Source organism: Ahaetulla prasina, chromosome 1, assembly GCF_028640845.1.
Source record: "Ahaetulla prasina isolate Xishuangbanna chromosome 1, ASM2864084v1, whole genome shotgun sequence".
In the NCBI taxonomy this organism is placed as follows: Eukaryota; Metazoa; Chordata; class Lepidosauria; order Squamata; family Colubridae; genus Ahaetulla; species Ahaetulla prasina.
Genome location: NC_080539.1, coordinates 114,250,624 through 114,275,691, shown reverse-complemented (window position 1 = coordinate 114,275,691; position 25,068 = coordinate 114,250,624). Strand labels below are relative to the sequence as shown.

General features: G+C 38.8%; 1 protein-coding gene and 1 long non-coding RNA gene across 4 annotated transcripts in view; one reads left to right on the top strand and one right to left on the bottom strand.

The window, feature by feature from the left end:
- Positions 1–2,510: 2,510 nt before the first annotated feature.
- Positions 2,511–23,736, bottom strand: LOC131193453 (uncharacterized). Its single transcript, XR_009153919.1, has 3 exons — positions 22,862–23,736; positions 3,708–3,888; positions 2,511–2,879 (listed from the first exon to the last, which is right to left on the bottom strand). It is a non-coding gene; the product is annotated as an uncharacterized LOC131193453 (long non-coding RNA).
- DSE (dermatan sulfate epimerase) overlaps positions 17,473–25,068 on the top strand; it is a 43,629-nt gene continuing 36,033 nt past the window's right edge. For 2 of the 3 annotated variants that reach the window (XM_058173542.1, XM_058173550.1), the window contains exon 1: positions 17,473–18,370. The gene's annotated coding sequence lies outside the window, so the exon portion shown is untranslated. The remainder of the gene's footprint in view (positions 18,371–25,068) is intronic. The other variant, XM_058173525.1, reaches the window with a different exon arrangement.

Here is a 25,068-nt window from a genome sequence, read left to right as displayed (position 1 = left end):
GATTGAATTTATCTCTTTAGACAGGGAAGTCATCTGTTTCAAAGTCTTTTGCATTTGTATGCACATGTGTTTAAATAATTAATCCAGCTGTGCAAAGATAGACAAATAGAGGAACTTCATTTATAAAACAGATTTTAAAACTAATTTTAAGCAGGAAATTAAGGGATGTTACAGTTGGGTTGAAACACGTTAATTTGATAGTTTTTGTTCCCTCAGTTCATGTGAATGAATGTACCACTGGCACATCTCTATTAGAATGAAAACCAGAGTTTGACCTGATTAAAAGCTTTTGTAAAGCCAAAATGGATTTGGAGAATTATTTTACAAAGTTCAGTCTAATGGTAGAATAACAATTAACCTTGAATGACAAGCATATTACAGCCATGCTATTATAATTAGTGATGCGTAGTTTGTGCGCCATTAAGATGCATACATTCTGAGACACAAACTTATTGACAATGTAAGTGTAGTATAATGCCTAAGATGCTGAACGAGGTTAAAGTCCACTCTTCAATAGTGAAACTCTTTGAGTGGTTATGGGCCAATCACTCTATCTCTCTGCCCTACCTAGCTCACAAGGTTACAGTTTTGGAGATAAAATAAAAGGTAATCCCCATGCCCTGAGTTCTTTGAGAGTGGCAGGATAGAAGCCAAATATTTCAGACTATAAGAAACACCACTATATAAGACACACCAAGATTTCAAACAGGTAATCAAGAAAAAAAAGTTTTTGCACTCCCTGGTCCCCAGGAGCACTCTGCAGGCCTCCCATAGCCTCTGCACACCCTGTTTGCAAAAAACGCCCATTTTTCGCAAAAACAATGCGTGGGGCAGGGCATCAGGAGGCCAAAAATGGCTGTATTTGGTGTATAAGATGCACCAACATTTCCACCCTCTTTTGTGGGGGGGCAGTGCATCTTATACTACGAAAAGTACGGTACATGGCATATAAGTAAATTATATTTGTCAGAAATTTACAAAGCTAGGAAGCCTCTGCATGGTGGAGGGGTAGGTCCAATGTATTCTCCCATTATATATCTAAGGTGGCATGAGAGAGGTAGGTCTAATGTATTATTTCCCATTCAAAAAAGGACAAAGAATGAAGTTTGTCAAAGTTATACAAATGCAGGAATGTATATAAATAGACTTAACATAGGCAGTAGTACTTTTTTTTGAGGAAATATTAAGTGACAGGCATACAGTAAGTTAAAAGGAGATGGCTTCCTTTCCAGATATATAGATCTGGATTGAAGCCATGGTTGAAATGAATAATTTTAATTAGTCTCCAAACAACAGGAAGCCCTGCAGTGCCAAATCTGAAAGTATACTATTCTGTGCTTCAACTCAAATCTTCTTTCAAGTTGAATGGATCCTTACTCAGACTATCACAAAGGCACAAGAGCAATAAGATATTTAGCAATTAGCCTCTAGAGTCTAGACACTACAATGTGGGTAGAGACAGCCTTACGCAGAAGAAGAAAAGGGAAGTGTGATACACTTACCCACTACAACATACCCCTGTGCATTCAGCAGACAGATCTGTAAAGGGTTTTTTAGAGCATTCAGATGGATATCCTGGCAAATGTTAGCATAAAAAATAATATTTCACTATAAAGTCAGACTAACAAAACACATGCTATAACGTGTTTTGTTAATATAACATATAATATCATGCAATTTAATGTAATACAATATAATATAGACGCGGGTCTTGTCAGCTACAAAGGGTTAAAGGTTTGAGACCCAAGCACTGCGCAACGGCGTGAGTTCCTATCTCCATCTCCTGCCCACCTAGCAATTCGAAAGTATGGAAATGAGAGTAGATAAATAGGTACCACTTCAGCAGGGTTACTGCATTCCATATTTTCATACTAGTCACATGATGATGGAAGCATCTCTCACACAATGCAAGCTCCCTCAGCTGAAATTTAGAGAATAGCACCGCTCTCTTGAGTCAGTCAAGACCAAATAACCTTTAGTAACATTTTATGTCCAAACCAATAAACTATACTGTGATTTAACATGATGGTAAGGGAATAGATGGGTTCCTACAAAATATCAAATAACAGCCACCCATGTAAGAAGATAGCCAGGAGCCACTTCCATAGCAGCTGTGCACAACAAAAAAATACTGTGTGCATAAAAATTCATCTGCCTACTTCAAAAACTTCTAGCAATCGTAGCAAAAGCACAATCTTCCTCCACGTCTCCATAAAAAAGTGGGAGAGATTGTTTCAAGTGTCAGTAATGTGGAAAAAAATGTGTGAAATCCCAACAACGTTCCAGAACATTCCTTTATCAAAGGCAATACAAAAGACCATGTAACAATTTATCAGTTTCAAAAATGTTCATGGGCAAGCTAAAGACCCATGTTTAATGTACTATATTCTGTGGTAAAGGTAACAGAAAAACTGATTTTAAAATATGTAATATTTAACAGTTAATATTTATTTTAACTATATTATCTCTTTAATTCTAAAATCAAATGCTTTAAAACACTAAGTAAAATCATTAGGGCTATGAAAAAATAAAGACCAACCTACACTTTCAATAAAGGCAACTTTATTGGTTGAATGGTGAACAACAGCTCTACCACCAACCTGAAAATTTACAGTTATAGATAAATCAGAATTACAATTAGAAAATATTGTTGACAGAGGATGATATTGTTTAAAAAATTCAAGCCAAATGTCTACTTAGAGGCATGACTCATTCTTATGTCACAAAGAGTTTGTTTTTAGTAGAGAACAAAATTCACTTCTACACGCTCAATAAATGTACACTGCAATTTCCAAAAGCATTCATACATTGAGATTAAATAAGAGACCATAATTACACAGGGAATCTTTTCTTTCAGCATTTTTCAGTCTTTTGATCACCTAAAATTAAGAGACCAAAGTGAGTTTTTTCAGAAGATTAAGATTCTTTATAAATGACTTCATGTTGATTACTGAATTTTATCCAAAAGTGGTACTATGCAGTTTTGATGGTAAGTTATTACAAACTGTACTCTAGGCAGTTTCAGTAATAAATGTAGCTGTTTTATCAGCAGCTAAATATTGTTAGGGATAATTTGTGATTTTCCCAAAGCCTTGTAGCCTATTTATCAGCAAAACAAAAAATGCTTTTAAAAGCTGCTTTAAAACTTCTAAACTTTGCCAAAACTACAATTTTCAGAGCCAAAAATGACAAAAATGCAAGAATCCAGCTTGATTTTATTTCCCAGCCTTTTAACTCTTTTAATCTCATTCCCTCTTTACTTGTTTAAAATGTTATTCTCGTAAAATAATTAATTTCAGCACTTCTTCCCTGGCCAAAGATTTGGGGAAATAAAATCTTGTTGGATCCCATTTATTTGTAAAATTTGCCCCTGACAATTCCAAAACAGCAGCAGTAATAGCAGCTCTCTAGAGGTTACTTCTAATTAAAATAATTTTTATATAATACAATTCATGCACTTCTGGCAAATTTGCAAACTGGCCTGAATCACTTCAGATTGCAGGTGGGGATTCATTGGATAAACAAAATTCATTGCACTTCCATTTTAAAAGGGTTTGACACCACTATATTTACATTAAAGAAAAACAAAAGTTTTTCCCCCCCGGTAATAACTTTAGGATTGGAGATCACAGGAAAGCATTTATATTTACTGGTAAAACTGAGGATTGGATTGAATGATATCCAATATGTGTTTTATAATAACTAACCTCATAACAACGATTGAAATGTGAAATCTTTAATTATCTCTGGATATTGTTTTCCAGAGATAATTTTATCTTCCTCCAATTGTATTGAGCTTGCTGATGTGGCACTGTATTCTTGCCTGCAAAAATGAGCCGAGATATTTCCCTTCATCTGACTGATTATTGGCTTCAAGCTTAAAATTTGCTAAGGAAGGGGAAGGAGGAGGAAAGGAGGAGAGAGGGGAAAGGGAAATGAAATCAGTTAAATTTCACAAGATGAGGCATTTTCATTGCACTTTCCACTATTTCAGTTTTATATCAGGAAAAACGATATAAAAAGCCAGCGGCAATTGTATGAAGGATATATGTGAAGATGTATGCAGGATTTTGGAATGCATTCATGGCACAGCTACAGGAACCTATAAGCACACAAACAGAGAAGCATAAAAGACTGATTTAATTCCATTTATAGTTCTATAAACTGAGATTGAGATTTTATGGAAAAATAAATCAAAAGAAAATAGTTGGATATCAGGCCATGATAATTTCCAGGTGAAATTACAATGAGAAGCTATAAAGATGGCTGATTTTGTAAGATGTAAGAGTTCAGAACATGTAATGAAAATATTACATTGGCCAACTCTTTAGTAATGGGTTAAATTCCAGATGCCAGTCTGAGGTCACATTCACACAGTTGTTTTTGCCATGTTCCTTTACAATGTTGGAAATCATGCCTTTAGCCCTTGTTACGTTCACAGCAGATCCTTTTTGTTCCCTCCGAAGTTTCCCTCAGGATATCTGGCGCTCTTGGGAAGAAGCCCACTCACTGGCATGGATCCGAGCGTGGAATGCCAGATGCCTAGTGGGCCACTTTTGGTAAGCAGAACTGGCATTGCAGGATGAACCAAACGCCGGGTTAAGGTGCCCAATGCCGATGCTCATCAGACCCCAGAAAAGGTGCTGGTTGATATAGACAGCAGGACAAGGGCCATGGAAATCGGAATCCACTAAGGAGCATGTAACAACTCACCTGCCAAATCAACTAGCCCTGAAAATGGATGGTGATGGAGCGTCAGGCCTATACCCAGCTGTCACCGGCAAAGCACGCCCTCGGGCCTAGGCACAACGAGTAGGAGGGAAAATTTTCATACTGTGTTGCTGTTCTAATGTTTTAATATATGACATTCTGAGGGCTGTGATTGGTAGTCAATATTCAAGCCTCAGCTAGTGTTGCCCACTGTTAATAATTCTTCTCTAACTGGGATGCACAATGAACTAGTTACTTGTGAAATGCAATTTTTTTAAATTTCCCACTAAACTAAGACACTGAGCTTGTTGATCGAAAGGTCGGCAGTTCAGCGATTCAAATTCCTAGTGCCACGTAACAGGGTGAGCTCCCATTACTTGTCCCAGCTTCTACCAACCTAGCAGTTCGAAAGCATATAAAAAATGCAAGTAGAAAACTAGGGAACCACCTTTGGCGGGAAGGTAACAGCGTTCCGTGCGCCTTTTGCATTTAGTCATGCCGGCCAAATGATCACTGAGATGTCTTCAGACAGTGCTGGCTCTTCGGCTTTGAAATGGAGATGAGCATCACCCCTTAGAGTCAGAAACGACTAGCACATGTGTATGAGGGAAACCTTTACTTTTACCTATACTATCAAGGGAACATTAGGACACTAGAACATTAGGAAGAGTAATCTTTCCTGAGAACTATAGCCAGCACAATGAAAACTGCAGATTGAGTTATTTCAAATACATTTTCTATTACATGTCTTAAGCCCTGGATGGGCTAGTCCAGGGGTGTCAAATTGCTGGCCCGCGGCATGCCCACTCTAGCTCAGCAAAGGGGGAAAACGTTGTGATACGTCACATGATGGCACAATGATGCCGCAAATTTGACACCCATGAGCTAATCAATTTCAAGGCTTTGTATTCTCTAGATAAGTGAATTTTCAAGTATTCTATTTCTGTATCTCTTCGTTACTAACCACCTATTAGGTTGACAGGCTGGCTACATGAAGAAAAAGTGGGGGGAGGGGAAACAATCCAAAGAATTATGTTTTTTGTTACACTTTCTGTAGTGTTTGAAACTGGGCTCTGCATAATTAAGGGCCTGTGTTCTCCATGTTGACCAGATACTTTTTCTTTTTTTCTTTTTTTTATTCAAAAAGTTTTACAAAAAAAAATTTTTCCCCCTTCCCCACCAACCCCTCTCCCTTCACAAACCTCCTCCCCCCTCCCCCCCTGACTTCCCGGAACAAACACAAGGTATAATTAAAAATAAAACAAACATATGCTAAAAAAAATTTTTTTCCCAAAACTATTATACCAATTCTCCCTCTCTAGCTCTGACTTCCTCCTTACATAACCAAAATCCTTCAAAAAATTAACAATAAACAGTAATAAAATATATAGATCAGTAGAACAAATTAATCCTAAAACATTTAAAACCAGCTAAAGCATAAAAATCCAATCCAATTCAGAGAATATCTCCTTATAGCTTCTATAACCATATAATTTTCCCCAAGTCTTTCTTACATAAGATCTTTCGAGAATATTCTATTTAAAATTCAATACAACAGATTATAAATTTCAATACAGGGAAATTACAATATCTATTCAACTTTAGTCCTTCCTCGTCAAAATCCAGTATAAATCCAAATATCTAGTCTTTTATGATGGTTATAAAACATATAATCAACCCATTTCTTCCAAATCTTCCTTACGTATTGTCTTTCAGAAATGCTAAAATCTTTTTCTGTTAATATTTCAAAAAAAAAAAAATTCTTTCAAAAATGATACTTTTGTCTCTTGCCATTTTTGATGCATTAGTCTCTGTCTTTCCTTCATTACTCCTTTTGAAAAGTCAGTCACAATATTTCCTAATAGTTCCTTATGTCCAAGAATCCACGAGTTACTGCCGTATATTCCCTCAATCCAAAAAGACAACTCTTGGAAAGCATTAACCCTGTGAATTTTTCCATTTCGGGAGACAGCCTCCTGTAGCACAAATTCAGGCTTTTCATCCAAACTTTTTAAAAAAGGCTTCTTTACATCCATTCCATATTCCAAGTCCTGATTACTTTGGTTAATTTCCTCCAAACTCTCATCCAAAACGCCTCCATTTTTTTCCAATTCGTATTGTTGAGTAATTAAATACATTCTTTCTGTATAATCCTGTATAAAGTCACGAATCCATTCTTCTGAAAAAACCTTCATGGCAAAGTTCTTGCTGAAAATCCCCTTATAAAATACTTAAACAAACTAAAATAATCCAACAATCCACAGTCCAGTACAATAAGATAAAATCTCCATTCAGTTTCACTTTCTCAACAAGTAAACGCCATTTTATTTCATTGTGTTGATTGTAGATGAGAGAAAAAAAGATTTTTTTTAAAAAAGAAAAAATAGAAGTCAGATTTAATACTTGCAATTTAAATGACTGATCTCCTGTGTTTTATTCCGTCTGCTTATAAATATCCATAACAATCAATTGAAGCAGAAGTGGTCGCTCTCTTCTCTGTCTGCTTAAAGCAGAAACACACTGGGGCTGGAGCTTTGCAGAAGGAATTCCAGGGAACTTTCCCTTTCGAGTCCCCCAAACAGGGCCTCTAGAGAGAGCTCTACCTTTCCTTCTTCTGCTCTTTCCCTTCTCCTTACCGGGGAAGGTACTTTCAGCCTTTGATTTCGCCGGCTTTTACAGAATCCCAGCGCGGGCGCCCTTAGGGCGTCCTTCGGAGAGAGCAGAGCCACCAGAAGCCTCGACCAGATACTTTTTCAATCAAGCACTTTACAAAGACAATACAGAATTCTGTGTTTATCACAACCAAATAAGAAGGAAGATAATGGCATGACAACAAATCAGTGCTTTCAGGAACACTTTACCTGACTCTGTGGTCTCTTCCCGTAACCCCAAAAGCTTTAACCAAAAACTTTCTAATATTGACCTCACCCCATTCCTAAGAGGACCATTCCTGTCCTATTGTTTTCTTCTTCTTATATATATATATGCTTATACCTCCTAATATTTACTCATATATATACTATGTATATGTATGTGTATATATATATATATGTATATATATATATATATATATATATATATATATATATATATATATATATATATATATATATATATATATATATATATATATATATATATATATATATATATATACATACATACATACATACATACATACATATATATACTTATATTATATACTATATAATCTTTTTTGTATGATACTTATATATATTGTTGTGACAAAATAAATAAATAAAAAAAACTTGCTAGCTCCAGCTTGGGGAGGAAGTGCAACAAAACTACTATGTTGATTTGTCTTTAGCCTTTAAAAATCCCTAAAATAAGAGAACTAAAATACCTCCTAAATTATCTCTACATATTAATAAGTGTGCCAATTAATAATCTGAATATAAGGTTGTCTTTACATGTTTTGTAAAATGAAAAAGGTTGCTCTGAATAGAGGGCCATTTCATGATCATTCCCCAATTTTTTTCTTCCTAAGAAATGTATCTAGTGACTGCCTATATTACAAAAGGTATGTGGAGTGCTTGGTGCTCTCTGAGCTTGGTGGTTTTCTTGCAAGCATTTCATCACCAAACTAGGTAACATCATCAGTGCTAAAAGGGAATGGGGTTCACTGTTATTTTTATATACTAGTGCTTTGTTCTGTCAGTGTTGGTGGCAGTGTTTTTGGTGGTTCCTTGATTAGATTATTGTTTATTGTTACCTTATTTGTCTGCACTGGTAGTTTCTTCTTGATTGTTGTTACTTCTTGATTGTTGGTCTAGTGCAGGCATGCCAAACTCAATTTCATTGAGGGCCACATCAGGACTGTGGTTGACCTTGGGGGGCTGAGCGTGGCTGACTGGGTGGGTGTGGCCGACTGGGTGAGCATGGCCAGCTTGACACCATTCCCCAAACTGCTGCCATGTTTCCTCTTCGCACTGGGTAGACGGGTCAAAGCCATGCTGGCCCAATGTTTCCTCTTTGCATTGGGTAGCAGAAACTGGGTAGCAAAAAGGCAATGCTTGAAATCTATTCCTCATACAAAGTAAAGTTTAAATGCTGTTGTGATGCCAAGAGATTTTGATTACTGATCATTGATTGTTCATTGATAAAAGCCAACCTGGCCTTGGTAAGATTTAGTTTGAGCTTGTATCATCTCATCTAGATTCTAACAACTCTCGTACACCAGTTCAGGCTTTTTATGGCATTTATGGGGGTAGTAATATATAAAGGGACGCAGTGGCTCAGTGGCTAAGAGGCTGAGCTTGTCGATCGAAAGGTCGGCAGTTCAGCCATTTGAATCCCTAGTGCCGCATAACAAAGTGAGCTCCCATTACTTGTCCCAGCTTCTGCCAACCCACCAGTTCGAACGCACGTAAAAAATGCAAGTAGAAAAGTGAAGTAGAAAAGTGAAGTGATGTGGGCCTGCATCAGGATGGCCCGGCAGGCCAGATCCAACCACATCGCAGGCTGCATATGGCCTGCGGGCCTTGTATTTGACATCCCTGGTCTAGTGTTTATTATGGTGTTAAACTCTGCTCATGTGACTGATGCTTGTGAGATGTTTTGTTCAAGGAATCATTAAGAACAGTCCCACCAACCATGACAGGGCAAGCCACTAATATATAAAAATAAGAGCAAACCCCACTCCTTTTTAGCACTGATGTTGTTATCTAGTTTGGTAATGAAACTTCTGCAAGAGAGTTGCATGCAGAGAGTTGTCTCTCTGATCACATTACAGTACTGATCCCCGCACTCCAGGAATCCATTACATTAGCATCAATCACAGGCAAAGATCATTATGGATAAAAGCTAGTCTTAGAATGGAGAACATACAAATAGGCATACTGTGGAAAATATGGCTTCAATAGCTCCCCTTAAAAGCATTCCAAGGTTTTTATAAATAATTAACATTGGGTTTCTACAGTAATGCAAAACAAAAAGATGAGGCAGGAAATAGCAGCAGCTTGCCAGGTGGCAGTGGAGATTGGTTCTTGCAACCTGGCAAAAGGCTGTTTCCTGCCCCATCTTTTGTTTTGCATTATAAATCCTATGTTATTTATTAAAAGAATGTTGATGTATATGCTTAATTACTACAAGATTTGGCAAATGGAGCAAAACAATTAGTGCACAGTGAAAATACTGAAAAGCAATCACATGAGTTCCCCTTTACAATAGCACATAGAAAAAAGAAATAATACATATTTTCAAATGCAAATATTCTACATTCTAAAAAGTAGAAGCATGTGATTCATTCCAGTACAAACACATTTGCTCGTCTTCATTTTAAACATACTTTTCATATGCTTGTAACATCTATTTGATGATCTAAATAATCAAAAAAGCATTGTTTATAAAATCAAGTTATAGTTAATATCCTTTAAGAACTCATGTAGTACATGAGCATTACAAAATTTCCATGCTTTTTAACATTTCCTAAAATTTCAGGAATATAATGATGGTGTTGTGACCCAGGCCCCAGTAGGTAGTAGGAAACTCAGTCAGTGTAAAACAAACGAACTTTATTCGAACAGCTGAGAATTACTTCATTCTCAACGTAGTTCAACTAAATTAAAGTAAATTCCTCCCAACACAAATTCCTCAGCCTATCATCAACCTTGGTCCAATTAGACAAACTGCCAAAGGCCTTTCTTGGCAAAAGTTCAGAAGACACCGATACAAAATAAATGCAAGAAAACAAAGCTATCAACATTGTTTTCCGGCAAAGCCCAAACACCGTTGCTAGTTTTTTAAGCCTTATGGGAGAAGCCAATCATCTCTTGGCCCTACTCCCGAGTCGTCCTCTTTGCTTAAGTTGCTCTTGCCTTCTGGCAGCTCTTCTCATGTGTGCATTAGGAACAGGCTCCTTCTGTTCCTCTGCCTCACTACTGTCAGGCTCTGGAGGCTCTAGAGTCCGCATCTCACTCTCCCGATGGCCCTGCCCCACCTCAGCCTCTGATGCAGAGCCCTCATCCGGGCATTCCCCAGCCTCCAGAACTGGCCCACGCTCTTCCTCAGCCTTTGTCCGACTCCGTTGCCAGCTCCGCAGGCTGCTGGCAGACCACAAAAGATGGTGGTGGTGATTCCACCAGCTGTGTGATTGGACACACAGGAATTTGTCTTGGTGCATATGCTCTCAGCATACATAAAAGAAAAGATACGTTCATCAAGAATCATAAGGTACAGCACAGTCATGGGTACAAATAAGCAATCAAATCATATTAGGAAACAATCAATATAAATCGTAAGAATACAAGCAACAAAGTTACAGTCATACAGTCATAAGTGGAAGGAGATGGGTGATAGGAACAATGAGAAGATTAATAGTAGTGCAGACTTAGTAACTAATTTGACAGTGTTGAGGGAATTATTTGTTTAGCAGAGTGATGGCATTTGGGAAAAAACTGTCGTTGTGTCTAGTTGTTCTGGTGTGCAGTGCTCTATAGCGTCGTTTTGAGGGTAGGAGTTGAAACAGTTTATGTCCAGGATGCGAGGGATCTGCAAATATTTTCACGGCCCTCTTCTTGATTCGTGCAGTATACAGGTCCTCAATGGAAGGCAGGTTGGTAGCAATTATTTTTTCTGCAGTTCTAATTATCCTCTGAAGTCTGTGTTTTTCTTGTTGGGTTGCAGAACCGAACCAGACAGTTATAGAGGTGCAAATGACAGACTCAATAATTCCTCTGTAGAATTGGATCAGCAGCTCCTTGGGCAGTTTGAGCTTACTGAGTTGGCGCAGAAAGAACATTCTTTGTTGTCCTTTTTTAATGATGTATTTGATGTTAGCTGTCCATTTGAGATCTTGCGATATGATAGAACCCAGAAATTTGAAGTGGACACCTAACATCAAATGGAAATGGACACCTAACATCAAAAACCTCATCAAAAAGCACAACAAAGAATTTTCTTTCTGCGCCAACTCAGAAAGCTCAAACTGCCCAAGGAGCTGCTGATCCAATTCTACAAAGGAATTATTGAGTCTGTCATTTGCACCTCTATAACTGTCTGGTTCGGTTCTGCAACCCAACAAGAAAAACACAGACTTCAGAGGATAATTAGAACTGCAGAAAAAATAATTGCTACCAACCTGCCTTCCATTGAGGACCTGTATACTGCACGAATCAAGAAGAGGGCCGTGAAAATATTTGCAGATCCCTCGCATCCTGGACATAAACTGTTTCAACTCCTACCCTCAAAACGACGCTATAGAGCACTGCACACCAGAACAACTAGACACAAGAACAGTTTTTTCCCGAAGGCCATCACTCTGCTAAACAAATAATTCCCTCAACACTGTCAGACTATTTACTGAATCTGCACTACTATTAATCGTTTCATAGTTCCCATCACCAATCTCTTTCCACTTATGACTGTATGACTATAACTTGTTGCTGGCAATCCTTATGGTTTATATTGATATATTGATCATCAATTGTGTTGTAAATGTTGTACCTTGATGAACGTATCTTTTCTTTTATGTACACTGAGAGCATATGCACCAAGACAAATTCCTTGTGTGTCCAATCACACTTGGCCAATAAAAATTTTATTCTATTCTATTCTATTCTATTTTAGATCTTGCAATATGGTAGAACCTAGAAATTTGAAGGTTTCTACTGTTGATACTGTGTTGTCTAGTATTGTAAGAGGTGGAAGTATGGAAGGGTTTCTCCTAAAGTCTACCACCATTTCTATGGTTTTGAGTGTGTTCAGTTCCAGATTGTTCCAGTTGCACCACGAGGCTAGTTGTTCAACCTCTCGTCTGTATGCAGATTCATCATTGTCTCTAATGAGACCGATCACTGTTGTGTCATCTGTGAACTTCAGTAGTTTAACAGATGGATAGTTAGAAATGCAGTCATTGGTATACAGAGAGAACAGAAGTGGGGAGAACACACAGCCTTGTGGGGGGGGGGCTGTGATAATTGTACAGGTATCTGATATGATTCTGCTTAGCTTCACCTGCTGCTTCCTGTTTGTTAGGAAGCTTATGATCCACTTATAAGTGTGTTCAGGTATCTCTATCGGGTTTAGCTTAGTTAGAAGAGTGTCTGGAATGATGGTACTGAATGCTGAACTAAACTCTACAAAGAGCACCCTTGCGTAGGTCTTTGGAGATTCAAGATGTTATAGGATGTAGTGCAGAGCCATATTAACAGCATCATCTGTTGATCTATTTGCTCGGTATGCAAATTGCAAGGGGTCTAACAGCGGATCCATGATGGTTTTCAAGTGGGACAGCACTAGCCTTTCAAAGGTTTTCATGACTACAGATGTTAGAGCAACTGGTCTGTAGTCATTCAGTTCCTTGATGGTGGGCTTCTTTGGCACTGGGATGATGGTAGAACATTTGAACATAGCACATCTCTAGCGATTTATTGAAGATTTGGGTGAAGATGGGGGCCAATTGGTCAGCACAGACTTTTAAGCAAGAAGGAGTTATCTTGTCTGGGCCTGGAGCTTTTCCTGGCTTTTGTCTGTGAAATAGGTCTTGCACTTCCTTTTCTGTGATCACTAGGGGTTGTGAACCCAATGAAATGGGGTCAGTTGTAGGAGGCTTGGCTGTTGTTGGTGTGTCTGAGATGGGGGTTGTGGAGATAGGTGGCTGTAGCTTCCTTTCAAATCTGCAGTAAAACACGTTCAGGTCATCTGCCAGTTGTTGATTACCTTCAGCCTGGGAAGGAGGTTTATAGTAGCCAGTGATATTTTTAAGAGTTTTCCACGTTTGCTGATTCATTTGTTGAGAACTGATTCTTTAGCTTTTCAAAGTAGCTTCTTTTTGCTGCTCTGATCTCCCTTGTTAATTATTTCTGGCCTAATTGTTCAGCATTTTATCACCTTTTCTGTAGGCTTCCTCTTTGGAAGAACGTAGCTGCTTAAGTTTAGCTGTGAACCAAAGTTTGTTGTTACTGTATATTCGCAAGTTCCTTGTCGGTACACATAGGTCTTCACAGAAGCTGACATGTGATGTTACAGTATCTGCAGAGGTATCTTCAAAAATATTCCAATCAATGCAGTCAAAGCAAGCCTACAGCTTTAATTTTGCCTCTTCAGTCCAGGTCTTCATTGATTTAATTGTTGGTTTTGTGGTTTTAAGTCTTTGCCTGTAAGTAGGTACAAGGTGAATCATGCAATGATCAGAGTGTCCTACAGCTGTTCGTGGTAAAGACTGATAAGTATCTTTTAGTGTTGTGTAGCAATGGTCTAAAATATTCTCGGATGATTTCTAACTATGTCAGTCAAAGCTGATATGCAGTTATTCTTTTTCTCAATTAATTTTCTCTGTAATAAAAAAAACAAGTAATGCTGGGAAAACAATGAAAATCATGAAGATGATATGCAATCAAATTAGTGTGAACTCTTAGTGACCATACAGATACTTCTCCAGACCATCTGTCCCCAAACCTGACCTTGCATATCTTTCCCATACTCTTGGCATAAATTCCTAGTGTTTACCTATCCCTCCCACAGCCAACTCCTCACCCACCCTGATGAGGCAGCATAACACGGCTTGAGGGGAATGGGGAAAGATAGGAGATTTATTTATTTATTTGATTTATATCACATGAAGGTGATTCTGGAAGACATACAGGCTAAAACAACACTTAACCCTATAACCATTATAAATTAAAGTGAAGTCTTTATTGGATGATAAAATGGATAATAAAAATGATGTAAGGTGGATAAGAAAAGGGATAAAAAAGTTATAAATGGCAAGTAAAGTTCAACAGATCATCATGTTGCAGTTCTTTGTGCTAATTGGATCAGCTGATGTTGTTGAAGAGTTAAGCAGGAGTTGAAACATGTTACCACTTATATCAGATATGCTATTTTGATCACTTCTAAATGAGGATGATGAAACTATCTTTGCTGAATTATTGCAGAGACTTACTTGGAGTGATATTTATTTGTATCCCACCTTTATTATTTTTTATAAACCCAAGGCAGTAAACATACCTAATACTTTTTTATCCTCCTATTTTCCTCACAATAACCTTGGGAGGTGGCTTGGAATGAGAGAGAGTGAGTGGTCAGCTGGTTTTCAGGGCTAAGGAAGAACTTGAATTCACAGTTTCATGCTTTCTTGTCTGGTGCCTTAACCCCTAGACCACACTGGCTCTCATATCCTAACAATCTGATTAGTTAAAAATATGGGATAAAATATTAGAAATATATTTTTAAGAAAAGAAGCAGAGAGTTGCAAACAGCTGAGGTAAACCTCTTCTTCCTCCTGAGCCAGATGTCATCAGGGACCAAGGCACGGAGATACAGATGAAACTCAAAAAATTAAAATATCATGCAAAAGTTCATTTATTTCAGTAATGCAACTTAAAAGGTGAAACTAATATATGAGATAGACTCATTACATGCAAAGTGAGATAGTTCACGCCTTGATTTGTCATAATTTTGATGATTAGGCTGACAGCTCATGAAAACCCCAAATTCACAATCTCAGAAAATTAGAATATTGTGAAAAGGTTCAATATTCTAGGCTCAAAGTGTCCCACTCTAATCAGCTAATTAAGCCATAACACCTGCAAAGGGTTCCTGAGCCTTTACATGGTCTCCCAGTCTGGTTCAGTAGGAATCACAATCATGGGAAAGACTGCTGACCTGACAGTTGTGCAGAAAACCATCATTGACACCCTCCATAAGGGGGGAAAGCCTCAAAAGGTAATTGCAAAAGAAGTTGGACGTTCCCAAAGTGCTGTATCAAAGCACATTAATAGAAAGTCATGTGGAAGGAAAAGTGTGGAAGAAAAAGGTGCACAAGCAGCAGGGATGACCGCAGCCTGGAGAAGATTGTCAGGAAAAGGCCATTCAAAGTGTTGGGGCCTTTCACAAGGAATGGACTGAGGCTGGAGTCAATGCATCAAGAGCCACCACACACAGACGGATCCTGGACATGGGCTTCAAATGTCGTATTCCTCTTGTCAAGCCGCTCCTGAACAACAAACAACATCAGAAGCGTCTTACCTGGGCTAAAGAAAAAAAGAACTGGTCTGTTGCTCAGTGGTCCAAAGTCCTCTTTTCGATGAGAGCAACTTTTGCATCTCATTTGGAAACCAAGGACCCAGAGTCTGGAGGAAGAATGGAGAGGCACACACTGTAAGATGCTTGAAGTCCAATGTGACACAGTCTGTATTGATTTGGGGAGCCATGTCATCTGCTGGGGTTGGTCCACTGTGCTTCATTAAGTCCAGGGTCAACGCAGCTGTCTACCAGGAGATTTTGGAGCACTTCATGCTTCTTTCCGCAAGACGAGCTTTATGGGGATGCTGACTTCATTTTCCAGCAGGACTTGGCACCTGCCCACACTGCCAAAAGTACTAAAACCTGGTTCAATGCCCATGGGATTACTGTGCTTGATTGCCCAGCAAACTTGCCTGACCTGAACCCAATAGAGAATCTATGGAGCATTGCCAAGAGAAAGATGAGAAACATGAGACCGAACAATGCAGAAGAACTGAAGGCCGCTATTGAAGCATCCTGGTCTTCCATAACATCCATGCCACGCCGCATTGAGGAAGTAATTGATACAAAAGGGGCCCAAATCAAGTACTGAGTACATTTGCATGCTTATACTTTTCAGAGGTTCGATATTGTTCTATGTACAATCCTTGTTTTATTGATTTCATGTAATATTCTAATTTTCTAAGATTGTGAATTTGGGGTTTTTATGAGCTGTCAGCCTAATCATCAAAATTATGACAAATCAAGGCGTGAACTATCTCACTTTGCATGTAATGAGTCTATCTCATATATTAGTTTCACCTTTTAAGTTGCATTACTGAAATAAATGAACTTTTGCACAATATTCTAATTTTTTGAGTTTCACCTATAGGACCTCATCACAGACTATGTGAATTTGATATTTTTATTTGCTGCTGCTACAATTTGAGCTCAATGGAGCCCGATTAAAAGGAATCAATGTTAAAAGGAATCAATCACCAAATACTAAGAATATGTGACTTTTCTTGTTTTGCTGTGTTGGTCTTTTACTGTGTTTGCTCTTGCACCATAAGTAAATGTTAAATGACTTGTTTCCTTATTTCCTTTCCAAACCCTTGTAAATGTATGTCATATTATATTTAGACAGCAAACTAGAGCCCTTTTTTCTGCATTATTATCTGGGAGCCTTTCAGGCTGAGAGAAACCTGTATACTTTAAATAAGAAAACTGTCATAAATATGACAGTTGCCAAGCGCCTGGATTTTGACCAGGTGACCACGGTGATGCAGTGTGAAAAATGGCTGTAGGTCACTTTTTTTCAGCACTGTTATAACTTTGATTGGCCACTAAATGGACAGTTGTAAGTGAAGGACTACCTGTATTACTGACTTAACCCACTCTTGTAATAAGGAGAGGGCAGAGAAGCACTCAGTCAGTGTACTGGAGGAGGTGGGAAGCATGGCCCTATTTTGCAGGAGCAGCTCCTTCCCCTGGAAAGGCTGCTTCTTTCTCCTTTTTTTCAAAGGCCAGGAGCTGTGATCTTTCACCTGATTTCCTCCTGGAGTGGACGAAAAATGGGATGTAGTTAAACGAGCAACAACAACAAAACGTTTGTTCCTTAAAGACCCAGCCAAGACCTATTTTCACTTCTTGGTAGACCACCCAAGGGTTAAAAGATAAAGGTAAAGGTTCCCCTCCCACATATATGCTAGTCGTTGCCGACTCTAGGGTTAGTGAGGGACCCAAGGGTTAGTGACAGCCAATTAGCCATCGATGGGGCTAGTTGTCACTAACGTCCTTTGCCATCGGAAGGGCTCCGGGAAGCGAAAGGATGAGTTGCGCCCTGAAGACACAGGGAAGAAACTAGTGGTTTCTTTTAATGCTTTAGGCAACTTCGTCTCTTTCGTCTCCTCCTCCTCCTCCTCCTCTCCGCCCTGGGTACCCAGAAGGGCGAGCAAAGAAAAAAAAGTTTAAGTTCAGCCACGGCTGTTTCATGCGCGAACTTCACCGCCCAGCGACCAAGATCCAAAGAGACCGAGAGCTAAGGAAAACGAGACCCGGGAAAGGAGGGGAGAAGGAGGAGACTCGGCTGAGGCCGGACAGAATAGGGCCGCCCGGGAGAAAAGGTTGCTTTCCACAGATGCGTCGCTTCTTCTGCTCCGGGAGCCTGGGAGGAGCGGCCAGCCTTGTTACAAGAAAGCCAAAATTATTGTGAACGTCAAGTCTTTTTTTTCTCTGGAAGAAGCGTTGCGGGCGGGGGCTGGCCCTCGCCCTCGCCCTCTGCCACTTTGGCGGGAAAAGAACTTCGCAGGCAACTGAGACTCAGGCCAGCCTAAAGCGAAATCCGCCAGGGGGGCCATCGGGAGAGAGGTGGGACTATAAGGGGCTCCTTCGCCCTCTTCTCTCCCCTTCTCCGGTGACGTTGCGGTCTCCTCCCTCTGGCGGAGTTCAGGCGCCTACGAACGCCGTCCTGTGATCGGCGCGGCCCGAACTGCTTCCATCCATCCATCCATCCGTCCGGCTAACCTAGCCGGTCGAGCATCTGTCGCGGACCGGCCGCCGCCACTTCATCCGGCCGAGCAGAAGTTTGGCCGTGCCGACGGGTAGCGTCGTCGTCCTTTACTCCGGTGGCTCAGCATTCCTGCCGCCGCGGAGTGAGAAAGGCTGCGCCAGGAGCAGGCTGAGAAAGAGAGAGGTAAGAGGACGCGGCCGTTCCTTCCACCGTCCATTGACGGGCGGCCCGTTACCAGAAGTCTTTTTCTTGCCCCACACTTGCAGGTCAGCAATAGGCCGGGGGGTGGGGGAGTTCGTAAAAAAAAAGATGATTGTGGGGGGGAAGGGGGTCCTGCAATTGCCCAGGGACATTTCACCCATTACCAACTAGTGAGTAGATTGCGAATCTCTTCGAAGTTGCAAATCGGTTATGATGTCAGAAACTGGAGTTGCAATCCTGTGCAGTCCAACTGGTAAAGTATTCCAGAGACAGACATCCTCGGGCTGATTCCTACCATGGGAGTTGGACTACAATTCCCATAATACCCAGATCGGTATGGCCAAAAGACAGTCTTGGTAAATATGCTTGAGACCTTCCAAGTAGCTTCCCTATGTTACTGGCGTGCATCTTTCTAGAATTCAATCAACTATTTGAGCCTTCTGGATTTAGAAAGAATGTGTGGAGCTGGCCCAACTCCACATATTCTCTCTCTCTCTTTCTCTCTCTCTCTCTACATATACATATACATATACATATACACATACATACATACATACATACATACATACATACATACATACATAAAGCAAGGCTAGTAATTTAGGGTAAAGTTTGGAAAAGTTGAAGTGGAAAGGTTAATGTTTTTGGAAGTGAAATTGTCTCAAAGGGCATCACTGCTGTGTGAGTTTTGCAGACTTTCTGCCTGCTATGGACATTTAGGAACATTATTCTTTGAACACTGATTCAAGAAATGTCACTGAGCAACTATGACTCAGGCCTCTAGTAAATGTATTTTAGATGGAAGCTAAACATCTGTATAACCTTGCGTTATTTTTGTTATGTGTAAAGTTTATTAAAATGGGATTGACCACAAAAATATCCTGAAATTGTATGGAACCAGGACAGTGAAAAAAACTCAACTCAACTCACTTTTGATTAAGTACAGGTAAATGTGCCCTCTAAATTGTTTTAGAAATTGTTCTGAATGTGCTATAGTTTTAGACTGAATTCACACAGGCAATTCCTACACATGGATCCTTGCAAATGACTATTGATAGGACAGTAATATTGAGTTACAGTGTACCTGAACAGAGAACAGATTTTTAAAAATCTGAGAGCAATGTGATTATTGTAGTAAGCTGATATGGAAACAGCCAACATATACAATCTATTTAGGGCTTGCCCCCTTGTCCTGAATAGTATGCTCTCCTATTTTTGGAATTATCACGTCTAAAATTAGAAATACTGCAGCTTAAATAAAAATGTAGCAATCCATTACTATCATCCTTTATGAAACCTGATTTATCCGCCAAAAGCAGATAAATCTGCCTAGGTTAAACTGAAGAGAAAGTTAAGACTACAAGCTATATAAACTTATTGGGGAATAAAGTGCATTAAAATAAAGAGTTGTGCTGTTTCATTTTTTTTAAGGAGGGTCAGTGGGCAACATTTTGATATCTAAACTCTGCTATCAGTATTTCTTCAATACAATACCTAACTACCACAGTGATGTGTAAAGCATCATAGGATATGATGTTTGGAAATGACATTAGAAATCATTTGGTCCAACCCCCCTGCCCAATTCTGGAATCTTATACTACAGCATCCAAGAGGCAGCCACATCTCTAGTGAATAGAGTCTGCCACTGTAATGGCAAACCTATGGCACGGGTGTCACAGGTGGCAGGTGAAGCCATCTCTGCAGGCACACGAGCTGATATCCAGGTCAGCTCCACCGCTAATGCCTATGCACCTCCCACTGGCCAGCTGATTTTTGGGTCTCTGTCGGGAGATGCGCGCCCATGCGCGGGGATGGAGGAGCGCACGCACATGTGCTGGGGGCAGTGCGCCCCTCCGCACCCCGTTTCTGGTTCCAGGAGGCTTAAGGGAGGCCTGCTAGCACCAAAACAGTTGTGCGTGCATGTGGGGGGAGCACGGGGGGGGCACGCATGCATGGGCGGGGGGGGGCATTGCATTATGTGTGTCAGCATGCACGCTTTGGCATCCAAGGAAAAAAAGGTTCACCATCACTGGTCTACCACATCCAAAGGCAGTCTCTTCCACTCTTGAATAGCTTTTACAGTTAGGAATCTTTCTGTAATGTCCAACCAAAATCAGTTTCCTTGTAATTTAATCCCATCAATTCTTGTCTTCTGGCTCAATTCTGCCCTGTCTTTTATACAACCAACTAGTTTATTGAAGACAGCTATCATTTCCTTCCACAGGCATTTCTTCGTATAGGCTTTAACCTACACTGCCATTCCTAGTGGCTCTAACTATAACATGTAAGTTATTTCTCTGAGATACTGTATCATCTTGACTAATAAAGGAGAATAGGATTTTGAGGGTTAATATTTTTGAAGGAGCTTTTTTTTTTAAAAAAAGATGATAAATCTGTTTTATTGGACTTTATTAAATGTTGTATTAATATTTCCTATCTTAAAACAGAGCAAGAAAGAACTGAGATGCACAAAGGAGCTTCCTACTGCAGAACAAAGTAATTAAGCTAGAGAGACAGAGATAGTCAGCCTCAGAATTTACATCCAAAGTCTTTTCTCCCACTTTTTTCAAGTTAACAAACTGAAGTTTGTAATTTGACACAAGAAAAGCATTACATTTCTTTGTTATCTCATAATTTGTTTTAATATTTTTTTTTCAATGTCTCTTTCATTGTTACTACAAGACCTATTTTATGTTTTAAAACTTAGAAACATGCAGTAGTGCACTTTTGACTCTCTCAATGAATTTTTGTCACAATAATTCAGGTTTGAAAAGCTTGTGGTACGATGAAGAAAGAAAAAAGTAGGAGAGGGGCAAAGAAAAAAAAAACAAGAGGTAGCAAGGGTTATATTATTTTTCTGTTTTTGTCTTCCTATACTGAGAGCTATTTTTAACTTTCTTCAGATTATATGGTATTTGTAGAATTGTATTACATATGTATGTTGAGAAGCACGTGTCATAGTATTCAATGAGACATAACTTCTAGCATTGTCCCATTTGGTTCGCTAGATGGTGTGTCACTAAATGTCTATGGAGATTTAGTCATCCAGGTCATGGTTGTCCCAAAGGTGCTTTTTCAAGAGGCAACTGGATTTTCTGGTTTTTCTTTGAAGATGTTTCGCTTCGTATCCAAGAAGCTTCTTCAGCTTCTTGGATGAGAAGTGAAACGATGCTTTTAGCATCTTCCAAAAATTGTGTGCTTGGGACAAAGCTAGTTATGAAATAAAGCACTAAAGCAGAAATACAAGGTTAGATAGTTTACTTTTCTGTTCCGTTCCTTAAAAAAGAGAAATTTAACACATAATGTTCTTCTTTTAATGACAACTCTATATAAAAGCAGATGAAATAAGATTCCTAGATTACGTAAACAGTTGCCTAACAGCAAACTATTTTCCACAGTGACTTATATGCAAAAGTATGGTCATTGGGTAGTATTGTGTTAAACTGTGTTTTGGAAAACACTTGTGTGGTGTTAGAAAATAAAAGGGCAAAACCTCTTCAGGCATCATTAGCATGTATCCAACCAATTTAGATCCTAATGTCTGGAACTGCTTGCTGCATGATGATACTGTATACTATAGAATTGTAGGGCACAAAAAAGGAAACCAGTGACAAAGACTTGCACAAAGAAAGCTTCTATTCCTTATTTTAAACTTATTCCTAACAATCTTGAGCTTATCTTTGATGGGTCTTTGCAGTCTGATTGCTAAACAACTTTGCTTCACAGGAAGGTAAGTAGAATTCTTTTAAGACCCAAGTACCACACGATGGGGTAATCTCCCATTCCTGTCTCAGCTCTTGCCCACCTAGCAGTTCGAACAATACAAATGTAAGTAGATAAATAGGTATCACTTCAGTGGGAAGGTAACCATTCCCCTTGGCATACAGTCATGCCGGCCATATAACCATGGAAATGTCTTCAGACAACACTGACTCCCTTGGCTAAGAAAAAGATGAGCACCTCCCTTTAAAATCAGACATGACCAGATGAGAAATCTACCTCTTTATATAGAGTTATAAATCCAAGTATAGAAATATGTAGCAGGTTTTATTGGGAATCATGCCTGGGTATATTGCATAGACTTGGGTTATAAATTACATTTAGATTAGATATAAATTTTCTCTGAAAGAGTAAGGGTATTATGTGTGCTTTGGTGACCAACATATAAATAATGCTCCCTCCATTGACCTCAAAACTAATATATGTGTGGTGGTTCCATATGTATACGTATTTACATATGACCAGTGAATTAGTGCCTTTTAAGTTGGGGAATCAGCAAAAGTATTGAAAATGCAATAAAAAAAACCAGTGTTCTTTTACTTCTTTAAAATTGAGCCACTGCATAGAATGGAAAAATAACAAAATCAAATAAAACTATTTTAGGGTCAGTATAGTTTACATATTTCATTTATATAATGTATTTCATTTATATAATATAAATATGTCAAAGATAAAGAAAGAGAAACATCTTACCTGAAATAGATCCTCCCCTTTTTGCCTCAGTGGGAATTTCTCTCAGATACATGCCTAGAATTGCATTATAAGGGCAACAGAATTAAAGTAGTTCCAACCCAGGATCACTTTTGCTATATTGTACTTAATTCAGGGGAAATGTCTTAAACATCTGCTTTGCCAGTAAAGAAGTATTTACATTCCAAAACCTTATCACCACATAGTATTTCCACATTATCAGCTAAATCAAATTTCACAGACTCGAATACTTTTTTTTTTACTTTTCCCAAGCTTATCTACTTTAAAAGGGAATCCAATCATATTGTTTCTGCTTTCACATTTTTTTCTGCCTTTTCTCCCCCTCCATGGCAATGATGCAATTAATCCTGTTCAAGACATACTTGCCAAAGCCCCATATCTTTATCTTAAACTTTTGTTCTCCCTTTTAATTTAAAATATGATAGAAAAAAAATCCATGGTATTTTAAGTCCTGCATTAAAAACCCTTTAACCTACTCCACTTTTTCCCCTGCCAAAGAATCAGTTGGTATCTAAAACCTTTGTAGTCTTATGTGCACTTTTCTCCTTTTTAGCATTACTGAAATCTGCAGTGGGTAGTGAAACTAACCAAGTCCTTGAATGCTAAAATCTTGCACAGGAAATGCAATGGGCAGTGAAACTAACCAAATGTTTGCTTGCTGAAATCTTGCACAGGAAATCATTGACTGGTATAAATATGAATCCACCCTGTTCCTCTCTCTGCATTTGTGAAAGAAGCCTATGGTTACATCATGATAGTAATTTTTATAGCAAGAGCTATTCTGCTATAATATTAGCCAAATTTGACAGTCATTATCTGGATGTAACAGCAATAAAACACTCAACTTTTCAGTAAGTGTCCTCACTTGTAGTCACTAATGTTGCTAAACATTAGTGTGTAGAATGAAGAGATGGTAGTCTGCCAAATATCAGATAAGATGCAGCCACTTAAAAAGATAATCAGAAAAAAATAGTTTGTCAGTTTGAATGCCACCTCAATAACCAAATGGACTCAATTCTTCTAAATTGAAGGAATCATTTTAATGAATAAATTATCAGCATAATTTTTTAAGACAGTACTAATTCATGAATTAAAAGTCATAGTCATATATTCTAAGACTTGCAAATCTTTTCCTGATTTCCATGTAGAAATACCAAAAGTTGTATAAACATTTGCTTTATTTAAGCAGCAGTCCAAATTTTTTACTTAAATTTATTGGTATTTGGACTGTAGAAATAACACTTTAGAATTCTTTCCACAAGTATTCATGTATGTTTTCTATTCCTAAATGAATGCAAAATATTTATTCTATATTATTATTAGATTCTTATCCCACCTTTTTATATTTATTTATAAATGCATTTATACGGCTTCTCAAAGTATATGTGGCTCCAGGCGATTTGGAATATTAAAAATCCACAACATAAAAACCCATAAAGCCCCCTTAACCAGGGGTAAAATGCTTCCAGTTCGGACAGGATCAACTGATCCGGTAGCGATGGCGGCGGGTGGTTCGGAGAACCGGTAGCAAAAATCCCTGCCCCCACGCCAATGCCCACCCAATCACCTGCTTCTTTAAAAAAATGCTTTTAAAAGATAAAAGGATGATGATCACAGCTGAGTCACGCGATCATCAGACCCCTTTTTTTACTTTTAAAAGCATTTTTTTACAACCTATTCAGCTGAGAAGGTTTTTAAAAAGGCTCTCATGATCATAACTGATCTGCCTGATCGTCAGAGCAATTTTTTTACTTTTAAAAGCATTGTTTTACAACCTATTCGGCCTAATAGGTTGCAAAAAAATGCTTTTAAAAGTAAAAAAAAATAATCACGCACCACAGCTGATCAACCCCCTGCGTGCTGTTCTACTTACCCCATGTCTCCTTTTGGCGTGCAGTGCACGCACACCTCACATTTGTGCATTGTGCATGCGTAGCCAGCGAACCAGTAGTAAACCAATGAAACCAGTTTCACCACTGCCCTTAGCCCTATCCATACCTAATACCTGTCTCCTATTTTCTAGTGTTAATTCTATTGTTTATGCTGCAAGTTGTATCATGCAGTATTTCTCATAATTAAAAAAAAAAATTTACACTGAAATATTTGTAAAAGACTATAAAGTATCCAGAATAATAAAATATGTAGCAAATGGTAAGTGTCAGCACAGCTATTGGTGCTGCTATTTGAAT